General features: G+C 47.1%; 1 pseudogene; it reads right to left on the bottom strand.

Annotated features, from left to right (window-relative positions):
- Window positions 1-5892: 5892 nt before the first annotated feature.
- LOC143385923 (transcription factor AP-2 gamma pseudogene) lies at window positions 5893-8517 on the bottom strand (annotated as a pseudogene).
- Between the last annotated feature and the right edge of the window lie 5351 nt (window positions 8518-13868).

Raw genomic sequence — 13868 nt, forward strand, 5'->3', positions numbered from 1 at the left:
GTTCCATTTGTCTCCATGTTCTTTTGTTATGAAAAAAAAAATGATACTTCATTCTCACTGCCACTTTTGATACAGTTGCAATAAAAGCAGTTTACAATTTCCAATATCTCCAATGTGATCACCCACGCAGGTGGCCACTTTCAGCTTTAGAGCTCACAAACTCAGCATCTGAGTTATGAACAAAGCAATCCTTTCCTGAAAAGGAGCATTTATGCAAGCACTTGGGGAAGTAGAAAAAAACTGATATGATTTTCTAGTCAATTTCAACCACCTCTGCCAAGACCATGGCTCTGGTCTGGAGGTCTGCACCTATAGCCCCCATTACTGACAGAATGAGAAGGTGCCAATGAGGCTGGAAGGCAGAAGCATCTGAATGCTATGAGTCAGCTTTATCAATGGTCACTAGACTCCATGAACAAGCAAACTGTGAAGTGAAAGCTCACATGAAAATAGTTCTTTGGGTGGTTTTTTTTTTATTTTTTTAACATTTAACTGGATAAATGTGGAGTACAAAGATTCTTAAGAAAGTTTTTGAAAAGAAAAACTGAAAATTAGTATTATAGCATGTTCTTATTTAGAAGGCATATTCAGCAATCTACTTTTATATGAGACATACTCTTAATTTTAGAAAATACAAATTTAATTTTGATGGCAACAAAGTAAACAGTCAAATCCAATTTTGTTAGAAATTTCACCTGTATCAATTGCATGAAAGGTGGAAAAAGACCCTCATCATTATCCAAAATACATCGATGATTATGTGAGGGGGGGAAGAGAAATGTGTCACATTTGATTGTGTGGAGAAAGGTGATGGGAGGAGAGTGGAGGGGAAGGGGGCGATAATAAGGGCAGCAGAATAAAGTAGACACTAGTGTTGCTGTATGTATATACGTGGCTGTATAACCAATATGATACTGCAACCTGTACACTTGGAAAAATGAGAAATTATACCCCATTTGATTAAAATGTATGAAATGCCAAGATCATTGTATTGAGAGCAACTAATAAAAAAAAATTAATAGATAATTTAAAAAATTGCAAGAATATAATTATTGTTGGACCATGTCAGTCAAAATACATCTCAGTAACAATGCATTAGATATGCATTTCTGGTCAAAAGCTAAAATTGAGAGTACTTCTTTAATGGACAATTCAAATAAGTAAACTTATAACCCCTAATTAAAGAGGAAAATATTTTGGTGCAAAAAGATGGCCATGTTCAAGGCTTTAAAATTGAACTGATATTTAATTGTAAATTAAACTTGTCCTGAAAGTAAACAACAATAAAAAGTGTCTTTAAAAAAAAAGAAATTTTACCTGTATCTAATGACATGAATTTTCTTAATTGGGAATAAGTTTTACTTCTTAAAATCTATCAATTTGGGGGCTGGGGTTGTGGCTCAGTGGTAGAGCGCTTGCCTCACATGTGTGAGGCACTGGGTTCAATCCTCAGCACCATATAAAAATAAATAAACAAAATGAAGGTTTTTTTTTAAATCTATCAATTTAAAAAAAATTAGTGGAGACATTGTGAGATCTTAACTTTTAAACAGTTTATATTTCTTGAAATAAAAAGTTAAGGCATATCATTTCAGGGCCACTCTATTAAATGTATACCTGGAACTTATCCTCAGGATTTAAATGGGAATTCCAGAAGAACCACCACAAGCAGAGCTTTGAAAACTAAACTCTTAAAATGTAGTATGTATACACAATGGAATATTACTCAGCCATAAATAGAAATAAAATTATGGCACTAGCCAGTATATGGATGGAACTAGAGACTATCATGCTAAGTGAAATAAGCCAATCCTCAAAAAATAAAGGCCAAATGTTCTCTCTTATATGTGGATGCTAACTCATAATCGGGTAGGGGGAGAATAGAAGCACTTTGGATTAGATAAAGGGGAATGAAGAGAAAGAAGCGGGGATGGGAATAGAGAAGATAGTAGGATGAATCTGACATCACTTTCCTATGTTCAAAGATGAATACACGACAAATGTAATTCCACATCATGTACAACCAAAAGAATGGGAAATTGCACTCTGCTTTTATATGTTAAAATATATTCTACTATCATGTATAAATAAAAAAATGAACTCAAAAAGCATTTAGTTCTATGTTTAATGATAATACAAATCCATTACTATCGCTACAATAATTTTTCTCTTCCAGTAAGAAACTCAAAAAAAAAAAAAATCACTGACTCTAACATGGCCACAAGATCACTTACCATGATGCTCAGCCCCTTGGGAACTGCCTCTCTGTCTCTGGTCACTGGAAACACCTGAACCTGCCCAGACTTCTCTACTCAGCCTTCTCAGTACAGTTCATGAGACAACTTTCCTTTATTTGTCACAAAAGTGTTGCTAAGAAATAATTTATTACTTTTTATAAATCAATAGAAAACAACACAAATACAGAAATAAATAAAATGCATGAGTATAAAAGGAAAATCATACACATAAAACTGAAAACACATAAGCAATCCTTCAGAAGAAGTATTGATGCATTAAGTTTTGTAAATCACACTTTAGGAATAAGCATGAAGTTTGGCAGCAATATCAAGGAATATTTATTGAAACACACATTACATGCAATCAGAGTTGCAACCATAAACAGTAAACCTATTCAGCTGAATGCTACTCTCTCAGGAAAAATTAACTTAAATATGCAGTGTAATCTAAATATACATGGTGAATTTAGTACTACCATTTTTTAATGACTGCTTATCATATTCTGAGCTGTTAACTTTTTAAAATGATATATAATGGAAAAGAGTAGATTTGAAACTAGAAGACTTTTTCCTCTGTATGTTTATTACCTCCATCACCAGATAAAAATTAATTTGATAATTTGTTAATTTGATAATGTAAATAATAGTTGAACTCTGGTTTCAATGACAATATATTTTACAATATATTGAATGAGATTTGAAGTTTTATTCTCAGGCCACAGGATGCTCCTGCACACTTTTTTTTAAAGAGAGAGAGAGAGAGAGAGAGAGAGAGAGAATTTTAATATTTATTTTTTAGTTTTCAACGGACACAACATCTTTGTATGTGGTGCTGAGGATCGAACCCGGGCCGCACACATGCCAGGCGAGCACGCTACCACTTGAGGCACATCCCCAGCTCTGCTCAAGTACATTTAAAAAAAATGAGAGAGGATAATCATGGGCAATTTAAATATTTTATATTTAAGTATCACTTTCTGGATTTTTCTCTTGTATCGACTCTTTCCTATCAATGTATCTGATAACTAAGCACCATGCTTGATTTTAAATGATTTTAAATGGATAAAGAAACTCAAGCTATACTTAAAACCAGATCTCTGGAATATTACATAACGAATGCACATACTCAACTCCAGGCTACATCACCAATACTTACAAGGATGTACTTAGAAGTGGCAGAGCTCATTTTAAATTGTACTTCCTGAATGAATTAGCTCACCTTTCACAGAAAAATCAGTCTACCTTTTTAGAATTTCTTAGAGAGATCTATTTTAATTGTCTTAACTTATTTAATCCTCTGAACTACTGTTTGTGCAACAGAAAAAGTAATTTACTCAGTGACACTGGAGTCCTAAGATGGAATGATTCATCTCCAAAAAGCAAGTCCACAGCTTCCTTCATACTACCTGGGAAGGAAATCCCTACTATCAGCACAGCCTTCCCCTGGCTTCCTCTCATATGATGTCCCAGGATGATGCTCATTGTCCATCAGGCAGCCCTGGACTCTTTCCATCACAGAGACACTGTGTGGTGGCCTGCTGACTAATCCCAGTGGCTCTGATGTTGGCTCTTTTATATATTGATATATTTCAGTTTTTCATGATCAGCTCACTTTTCATAGTCTATTGTTATACTAAAAAGATTTGGTATAACTGGAAATAATGAATAGCTCCAATAATTCCATTCTGACTTAATTTTGTTTATGAGAATTTATTGGCAACTAATAAGAAAGAAATTTATCCAAAGAAAATAAAAATAAATTTAAAATACAAAGAAAGAAAACATGAAAAGTCTAAATTCTTCAATTTCATTAAAATGAAAATAATTAATTTTTGAGCTACAGGAACAAAAATAAAGATGCAAGCTCTCTCTGAGGAAGGAGCAGAGACAACAGCTGACTCATCATCTCTCTGATTTAGACTTGCAAAGCCAAGGCCATGGCTCCTGGACAGCTCTGAAGAGCTGCTGAGTGACACCCAGAGCACGGCAGAGGCCAGCAGAGCATCACAGATGTCTGCAGAGAAAAGCAACATATGAAGGTTAGCACACTGGGAGAAGCTCTGCTTTCTCCTCTTTTTTCCTTCTCTCCTTTCTTTTTTAGTTAAGAGTTTAGAATTTGCACAATTGAGGTCATAAGCATATTAGTCTATGCCTGAAAACAGACTAATAAGGAAAATAAAAGCCCTAGTTTCCAGTCTTTGTCATTATCCTATTATAATTATTCCAATCATGGCCACGTCAAAGCCTTCAGTGTGATGTGACTGGAAGGCATGCAATCACTCACAACAGAACACTTCCATCTCACAGACACAGAAGACACATAAATAGCCTGAAGTGCAGGGATCATAGCAAGACACCACAAAAAAAAAGCAGAAGAGGTTAGTTTTGATCACTGATTACCTGTATTTTTAATATGATTGGCTTAGTTTCACATATCCATAATTTAATTTTACTTTTTTTCCCACAGATTCTATCAAGAATAATTTTATTATACAAGTATCATATGCACACTTTGCTTTGAGGAATATTTACATCCAGGGAGTTTAATTCTAGACCTCCATTTCATCCATATCAAATATAACACACATTCATCTTACAGTGAATGAGCCTCACAGGAACAAGATGTGAAGCTATTGCTTTTTGAACAGAGAGCCCTGATTAAATAGAATTTTCCAAACTAAGAACAAATCTCTCTATCTTCTTACTTCTTCATATCCTGTGTACAGATTAATAAAATTGAAACACATGTTATGAATTATCCCACCACCATTAAAAGTTAATATTAAAATCGAATCCTATTTCTCAAAAACTTGTAAGAAGTGCACCAGTATTTACAGATCCCATTAAACTTTGCATAAATAAAGTCTGTATACTAAGCACACTGTTTCTCAAAATACAGAGCCTCCACAGGGGCTTGAGGGATGACAGGCAGCAGCAGATGCTTACTGCCCACCATTTACAAGTTTACTTGAAAAATAAAGATCTAAAATAAACATGCAAACAAAACTTTCAGTTCCTTACAGGAACGTGTCATTCCAAAGAGTCACCCATTTAAAGAGTTAACTTTCAAAGTTAAAAAAAAAGAGAGACAAAAGAAAAAATGAAATGTCAGCAGGAATTGTTTCTACAAGTTTCCTACAGTAGACGACCCCTCTGAGCACCGGGTTTGCATCAAGGTAGCATCTGTTCACTGGCAGCAGAGCACATGGTACCTTTTCCTCCTCCTGGAGGGCACCACCACTGAAGTAGGTAGATAATCTGAATATCATCAATCTGAACTTTCAACAGCTAGGCACATGACTTCTTGTCTGCCCCTGGGACCTTAGGAGAAGGTTCTAAAACTCTGTAGCACAACTTTCAGAGGAAGGAGAGATGGGGTGCCAAAAAATAAATGCTGAACCAGTAAAAACAAAACAAAAACCAGTACTTGTCACCTTGGGATCATGTGTCCAAGGAAAGACACTGCAGTGCTAGAGAAGCTGCAGGGATCCTGGAGGACAGGTAAAGATCCTGCATGCCTCAAGTGACAGAGGACTTTGGATCCTTTGGGTAAGAGAGGTTGGAAACTCCTCCGCCAGAAAGAGTGCCTCCAGTCTGTTCCAGTGGAGATGGATTCCTCTGTCCTTTCCCTTCCCATCCTGTGCTCACCCCCATTTTACTTCCTGTGCTTCTCCATTTTCTCCAGGGTCTTATTAGAATCTGCTGGATTCTGGTCTTCAGGGTTCATAGAGGATTTGTCTATGACAATCAGGGCTTCTTTGATGTAGTTCTGCACCCCACACACAGGGGGACAGATGGCCTGGCTGCTGAACCTGTGGGTAATCAGGCTAAAATGAGACAAGTAGTTGTGTTTGTAGGTTTCTAAGACCAGGAAGGGCCTGTTGTTGCTGTTGGGTGTTCTGTCTTGATTGGGGAGGTTTGTGAATTCTTTACACACTTGCCGAGCCACCCACAGCATTATTCTTCCTTGTTACCATCTTGGTTTACCTCCCTAGGTCAGGCCTGGTTAAATATTTGGCCACTGGTCTACTAGAAAACTCCAGTTCACAGCCATATTCAAAGTATCAAGCCAAGTGAACAGCATTTTCTTCCACCAAGGATGTCATGAGTGTCACAAGAGCAGTTTTCTGTCTTCCAGCTGGAAGATTCAGCCCAGTCTTGTCCAACTTTTCCCACAACAATCAGCCATTTTTGGACTCTGATTTCCTGAGAACACCTCCCAGCAGCAAGGCATTTAAGCATTCAGAAGGTGACAATCGCCTCTGCACTTCAGCCACAGTCACTTATATTTGGATGTCGAGCTGAAGAGAGACAGTCTTCCCAGAACCGAGCAGAAGACTTCATGAGATCCATCAGGGCTACCACCAGCTCCTTCTGACAGGGGAGACCCAGGGGGTTCTTAGCCATGGAAAATGGGACTTTTGCAGATTACAGACTGGTCAGGCCCAAGCAGATGTGGGTTGATGTTCTGCACCTCTTCCATCTGGTGATTCATGTCATGGAGCCCCAGGTACTTTGACAGGCCTGCAGCATCCAGGGCATGCCATGGGGTAACAGTACATCTGAGCAGCTGTAAGCATCCCCAAGAGTGCCCACAGCACCTCCTTCTATCCTAGAGAGTGGGGAAGCAGGCCAGCCAGGCACCCTAGGTGCAAAGGCAAGGCAGCCCCCTTCTGGCTCTGGCGGCCAGGCCAGGACTGCTGCTGGCTGCTGGTGGCCGCAGGCTGGTGCAGGGGTCTAATGGCTGCAACATAGGCTTTGCTCAGATGTGAATAGGGATCCACCGACTGAGTGTAAGCCAACTGCTGATAGGGTGGTGGAATGTAGGATGGTGGTTGGTATTCAGGGACTCCAGTGTGGGACAGCAGCCAGGCAGAGATGTGAAGATGCTGCCCTGCAGTTAGATGGAAGATACATGGGCGGGGGCGGGGATGAGTCCTCAAAGCCCTGTGAGAAGATCTGGGCGCTGGGTTCCCAGGGCATTCAGAAGCAACATCTCAGGACATCCAGTCCCAAGCCAGATAAGTCCAAGCCTGAGCTCCAGAGGTAAGTCAGCTTGCAGCAAACACACTGTTGAACGTGCTCACTCATCAGCCCCAAATGTTGGAGTTAAAATTTAATTTTAAATAATGACTATATTTTAACACTGATTTGTAAAACTCATGAAAAGTTAATGGTTGGCTCTTGTTAGCTGCTGAAAATTGGTGCTAGCACATGACTCAATGTGGACATATTAGAAGAATTTTATTTAAAATCAGGAAGACGACTCACTGATATCACTGCTTCTGTTATCATTGTACCAAAAGTACTATCAGTAAACAGAAAAAAACGTAAAAATGAAGACCATATAAACTGGAAAGAAGAAAAAGTGCTGGGAGCCATCAGCCAAGTAGGTATGACAATCTCCTTGCCAGCTTACTCCCATGCTGTCTAGTGGAAGGACTTCTGAAAGGTGACCTTGCTCAAGGACCAGGGCAGGATCCGTGTTTAGGGTGTTCCCCCTTTAGAATAGGGCGGTTTAGCATAATAGGAGATTAGGGTGTTCCCCCTTTAGAATAGGGCAGTTTAGCATAATAGGAGATTAGGGTGTTCCCCCTTTAGAATAGGGCAGTTTAGCATAATAGGAGATTAGGGTGTTCCCCCTTTAGAATAGGGCGTATCCTGCTGCTGAGTTCCTCTTGAGTTCTTAGGGTCAGACAGTATATTTTGGGAGACAGAAGCCCATGCGGAGTGGATTTGGGCAGAGAACGTGGATTCCCCCAGAACGTGTTTGTAGACGGCCGGTGTGAGTTCGGGAATAAAGAATTGCTGTTTGAATCTACAAGCTGTGTGGAGACTCATGATTTGTGCCCAGCCAGAGACTGCGGCACAGAAGGTCTCAGTGGCAGAGCCCTGCCTTTCCTCATGGAGCTTAGAGCCCCTGAGAAGCCACATGAGAATGGAGCTTGGTCATGGAGGTGGCAGGTGGCTTCTCGTGTTTGGTGACAGTGTATTTTGATGGCGTGGCTCTTGGTAGCCATCTGAGATCTCGCATGAAGGAGGCTGGGTTTCAGGCGTTTTTTGAAGAGGGGCTACTCCTGGGCTCCTGTGGCCCCTGCCCAACCTGGAGAAGCAGTGGCCCTTGAGGCTGGCTCTCAGCTGGGGCCTGTCACCACCCTAGAGCTGCTGATACAAAGCAGCTGGGCTGGGGTGGCACGTCTCAGATGAGCTCCCCAGTGCTGTTCGTGCAGTTGGCTTGTCCCCTGCATGTCCCTGTCCCGTCCCCCTCGGCTCACCCCATCTTCCCTCAGGCCTTGGAGCCTTGACCTTGGACAAGGCCAGCCTCTCTTTGCTCTGGCACAGCCCAGCGTCCTTCCACACTCTGTTCTTTCTCTGTTGTCCCTGAGGCTGGGGACTGAACCCAGGGGCTCTGTACCAGGGAGCTGAGCTACATCCCCTACCCTTTGTATTTTAGGGTCTCTCTCCAAGTTGTTTGGGGCCTCACTAAGTTGCTGTGGCTGGCCTTGAACTTGCCTGCCTCAGCCCCCGCATCACTGGAATCACAGGCATGTGCCACTGTGCACGTCTGTCTTGCTCTTGACCCAGAACTGCCCCAGGATCACCCAGTTAGTGCTGGACAGAGCCAGGCAAGGAGACTGCCTTCCAGTGCCAGGTCCCCTCCACCAGAGCCTCAGTCTCTCTGGAACACGGCCCTGACTCCTATTCAGTGATGCTGTTTCACTCTTACCCCTGGGATTTCTCATCTAGAAAATGAGAGGGTCATGCTTCCCTGGCAAGGACCCTGGAAAAGGCTATTGAGGGAAGCTGAACACTGTTCTCTGTGCCTCCCTGTCATTTTCCCAGAAACCAGGCTGTTTTCAGGCTCCAAGAGGCAAAGATGAGAGGGAACATGGCTGAAGGTGGCCAGGTGGCCCTGCTCAGGGCTCTCCCTGGCATGAGCAGTGGGTGAAGGAGTTCTGAGCCTCAGAGGGGCTCTTCCCAGGAGAGGGCAAGCAGGACCTGGGCAGGGACTGCCTCCTCAATGGGGCTGTTGGCAGCCCTGTGCACATCTGGCCAGGGCTGTGTGCATAGTCCACGTCCTCTGCCACCAGACGGGCACGGTTCTCAGCCCATGGTGAAAGCTCTTGCTGCCATTTGCTCTGTGACTGGATGAGTCAAGGCAGGCACTTGTGGGTCACATACATGAGAGAGCATCCTCCTGGGCAAAGGTCTGGATGGCCTGCCCCCTAGTGTGACCCCACCTGCACCACAGCGCGTGGCCTGCTGAGATGATGCACAGAGGATGGGGACCTAATTCTTTGGGAGAACCCCAGGCTCAGCTCCATGACAAAGGAAGTCCATGTGCATCTGAGAGCCGGGCAGTCCCGGGTGCCATGGCCACAACAGTGGAGGAGCCCTGCCATCAGCAAGGTCCATTCTACTGGCAGAAGGAGGGGGAAATTCACTCAGGCAGCCGTCACACATGACAGGGTGGCTGGCAGGATGGAGGCAGCATGAAGTAGGGTGGTCTGGGAAGACTTCTATGGAGGCAGTGTAAGTGTCAAAGAGCTGTCCCTGGGGTGCCCCTGAAAGGAGGCCCTGGTCACGGACAGAGCATTTGAAGGGCCTTGAGGAGGAGGATCACCGTAGTCCTCACAGTGAGGAGGGGAGGGAACAAGGTGGCAGAGAAGAAGGCAGGGCACCTCAGGCACCGCCACATCCCAAGAGACAAGTTCAGAGATCACCATGGGCGCAGAGGTCCTGGGAGCTGGACAGCCTGAGTGGTGACTGACCCAAGTGCAGGAAGCCTGGGCAGTTCATCCCTTGGAGCCCACGGTGGGGGGTGGGGGTGTGGGCGGCAGAAGACACCTGCTGGGGTAAAGGGGTGGGTTTGCTTCCAGGTGTCCTGTTGGCCTGTCTCCCTGCCTGCCCCAACCAGGCCTCAAGCCGCATAGGGGCTCCGTAAGGAAAGGGGGCCCAGAGACAGGATGCTGCCCAAGGGCCAGCTTACCGCTGGAATCCTCCACTGTAGACACTGGCAGTTGGATTGGGGGAACCTGGTTCCTCGTGTGTGTCTGGCCAGCAGCTCTCCCCCAGGCGCAGAGTCCCTGGGGATCAGTCTAGGAACTGACCTCCATCAACTTCTGCAGGATCCTGCCTCCCAGGGCAAAGGCTACCGTTTGAGCGGCCTCTGTGAACCCAGGGAACAGGCGCACGGACCTGGGGACAGCCACTCACCTTGGGTCCAGCTCTGCTCACTGCTGCCCGTTGTCCTCAGGTGAGTCTGCAACCCTGAGATCAGTGGAAGCTCCTGAGTAACGTGGCTTCCTTCTGCCTTAGTTCTCTCCACCAGGAAATTGGCATGGCACCACACTCAGGAGGGTCCAGTGCATGGCCACTGGGAACTGGCCCACACAGGGCTCAGGGGACAAGCCGGGCAGCCTGCTTGGTCGCATGTGCCTCTGATGTGCCAGGAGATGGCAGTGGCATATTTAAAGGGCTTTTAATGACCGGAAGTCTGGCTGGGGTTTCTCCCTGTGACTTGTTCCTCACCCTACCTCCCTGCCCTGCCTTGGATGGCCCCAGACTTGTTCCACAGCAGTGCCTTGTGCAGGTGGGGAACAGGCACACACATACCACGTGGCTCACACTGAGCTGGCTCTGGTTCTGCCAGCAGGTCCAGTGGGAGATCAGGACGCCTGTCCTGAGGCAGGGTCCAGGCTCCTTGGGATGTGCCCCTGCTCGGTGCCACATGCACACGAGGAGAGGCTGTCAGGGCTGGCGCCTCCCCACTAGTCCTTCAGCAGCTGCAGAGCAGGGGAAGATGGCACAGAGGTTCTTGTGGGTCACACCCCCTCCTCCTGGTGCCTCCTTCCTAGCCCCCCCTTCCCTGGAGAAGGGCACAGGTGATTTTGCCCTCTTCACTGGTACCTGGTCTTCAGGGTGGGTTAGGGCTGCAGCTTGCAGAGGTGGAACTCACACCACTGTGGCATGGCACATGCGCCTGTGTGGGCCTCACGCCTGTGTGCAAACATGCTGTGCACACCGGCTTTTTACCAGGCCCGGCCCCTCCCACCCCACACACCCCACAAGAATTAGGAACGTGGCAACAAACTCCAGTTGTCGCAGACCCACAAACCGTCACTAATCATGCGTGCCCGGCATGGCGGAGAGGGTAGTGCGTGCATTGGGGAGTAATTGGTGAACCCGAGGTGAATGAAATAATTGGAAAAGTGAGGTGTGAGTTTGTTACCAAAGTGCCAGCACGGGGGAGGGCTGGGGGAGGTAGGCCGTGTTTAAAGGCCCGGCCTGTCCTCTTCATCCACAGCTACAGATACAGTAATTGCTATTTTGTGGTTCCTATTATCTACACAGTGGGGAGCAGGCTGGTTGGGGAGGAGGCCTGGTGTCCTGCCAAGCCCCTCCCCTTGGGACCTGGTCCTGCCCAGCCAGTCCCCAGTGGTAGCCTTCACCCTGGGAGGCAGGTTCCTGCAGAATTTCCTTCTAAAGTTCCTTCCAAGGACTTGAGACCTGGCATCAGGCCAGAGCTTAAGAATCGCCTGTGTTCATGTCCCGCTTCTCTCCCCAGAGCTAATGGCGCCTCATCTATTTTCTCCCCGACCTTTCTTATCTCTTTTTAATTCTCTTTCGATATCTCCATGATCATTATCGTTGGCCTTACGAGATCCAACACGGTCACACGAGTGCCCAGGGCCATCCGCTGTCCCTGCTTTGTTCCAGGACAGGAGCAGTTCTGGGCCACGGGTCCCAGGTCCTGAGGACTTGGCCAATAGCCTTCTCTCTGGCCCTTGATTTTTTCAGCTGTAAACCAATAGATGGTGTCACTCTTATCCTCAGTTCCCTTACCCCTGAAGATGGTATGTTTCAAAGACCAGCCCTGGCAGGCACTCCTAGATGGCTGGCACCGTGGCAGCAATGATGGCATGCTGAAGCCTCAGTACATTTGATGCTGAAGCCAGACATTTCTGGAAGTGTCCGAAGATGTCCAAAAGTTCCTTCTAAGATCTAACTCCAATCCTCCAGCTCCATCTTACCCCACTCCCTCTCGTCCTGTTAGTAGAAGAAAGAACCTGCTCACCAGAGCCGTTTCCCTGAAGCTGCCAGGGTTTTCGAACACAGCTTCCATTGGCCTGCAGAGGTCCGTCTGGAAGCCCTGGGCCAGGGCTCCCTGAGACCCCCAGCTGGGTTCTGTGGTGGACCCAGAGTGTCCCTCTGTCACAGTTCCCCTTGCTGAGCTCTGCAGCGCCTCTTCCACTGGCCACAGAAGCCCAGCTCTGCCAGCCTGTCCTCTCCACCTCCTCATCGTCTCTAGACCCACAGCTGCTTACCATGTACAGAGCATCCAGCTGCCCCTGGGCTGCAGGGGGTGGGCGACATCAGCGGGCTCCCTCTTCTGCCCTCCCTTCTCCTTCTCTCCCTCTCTCTTTCTCTCTCTCTCTCTCTCTCTCTCTCTCTCACGCACACACACACACACACACTCTCTCTCTCTCTCACAGGCTGGCTCTTCACAAAAAAGGGCTGAGAGACCTGGGCAGAAGTTGAGGACGCACAGGGGAGAAGGCTGTGGGCCCTGCGGGCACAAGTCAGGGTTGGCGCCGGAGGACAGAAAGCTCAGGCTGTTCCCTCTCTTGCCCCCTGGTGTTGGGCAATCACTGAACTGTGGTGGGCTGCATGGGGCTTTCCTGGCCCCCTCGTGGGCCTCTTGCTCATGTCAACCTGGCCAGGCTGGCTCCTGACAGTGGCTGGCAGGGTGGCCACACTGTCTGGCCCAGAGGCCAGGCCTGGACACTCGTTCTCCAGCTCTGTCACATGGGGACGGGCTGCTGATGAGCATGTCTGTGCATGCCCCATGTCCACTGCCTGGGAGGGGAGGCTGCTGTCACCTGTTGGTTGGCTCAGGTTGTCTCCAGGTGTCCTGGTGGAGCTTGCTGCAGATACAGGTGACAAGACCACTGTGGTTCCCACCACACAGGGCTTACCTCCAGCCCTGGGGAGGCTGGGGGCAGACAGACACCCACCCCACAGTGAGCCCTGGCTTTACAGGTGGCTTCCAGCCATGCCTCAGGGACATCACAAAGGGCTGCTGTGAGCCAGTGGGGACCAGGGCTGGGTCGGGGGAACGGGCCCTCCATACTGCTGGACCACCAGTGCTGGACCTGCAGGCTCACCCACAGCCCTGGTCCTTGTGGCCACCACACATGTCATCCCTGGGGTCCCCATGCCTCTCTGAAGAACTGGAGCCAGAGGGTCAGGTATCTGAAGGGGCCCAGCAGAGAGCTCGTCACCAGCCCCAGCAGAGGCAGGGACCTGAGAGGTGACCTGGCTATCATGGGACGTGATGGCTTTAGGTGGCAGGATAAAGCAGGTTTTGGGAACTGTACTGCTTGCTCTCTAGACTCACCTTCTTGTCCCACCTTCCTGGCCTGTGTCCCCAGCCCCAGCCCCCTCCAGAGGGATCAGGAACAACCTTGCAGCGGGAAGACGAATGGGCTTCATTCTGGCTCCTCCTGTTCCTAGGAGGCTGGCATCCTGACCAGAGCTGTTCCTCATCTGTGCAGAGGAGGTGCCAGGAGGGGTCAAGCTCTGGGGAGCTGCGAGGAGACGTGTGGATTCATTTTGAGGCTTCATAAG

The sequence above is a fragment of the Callospermophilus lateralis genome, assembly GCF_048772815.1.
Source record: "Callospermophilus lateralis isolate mCalLat2 chromosome 11 unlocalized genomic scaffold, mCalLat2.hap1 SUPER_11_unloc_1, whole genome shotgun sequence".
Taxonomy (NCBI): Eukaryota; Metazoa; Chordata; class Mammalia; order Rodentia; family Sciuridae; genus Callospermophilus; species Callospermophilus lateralis.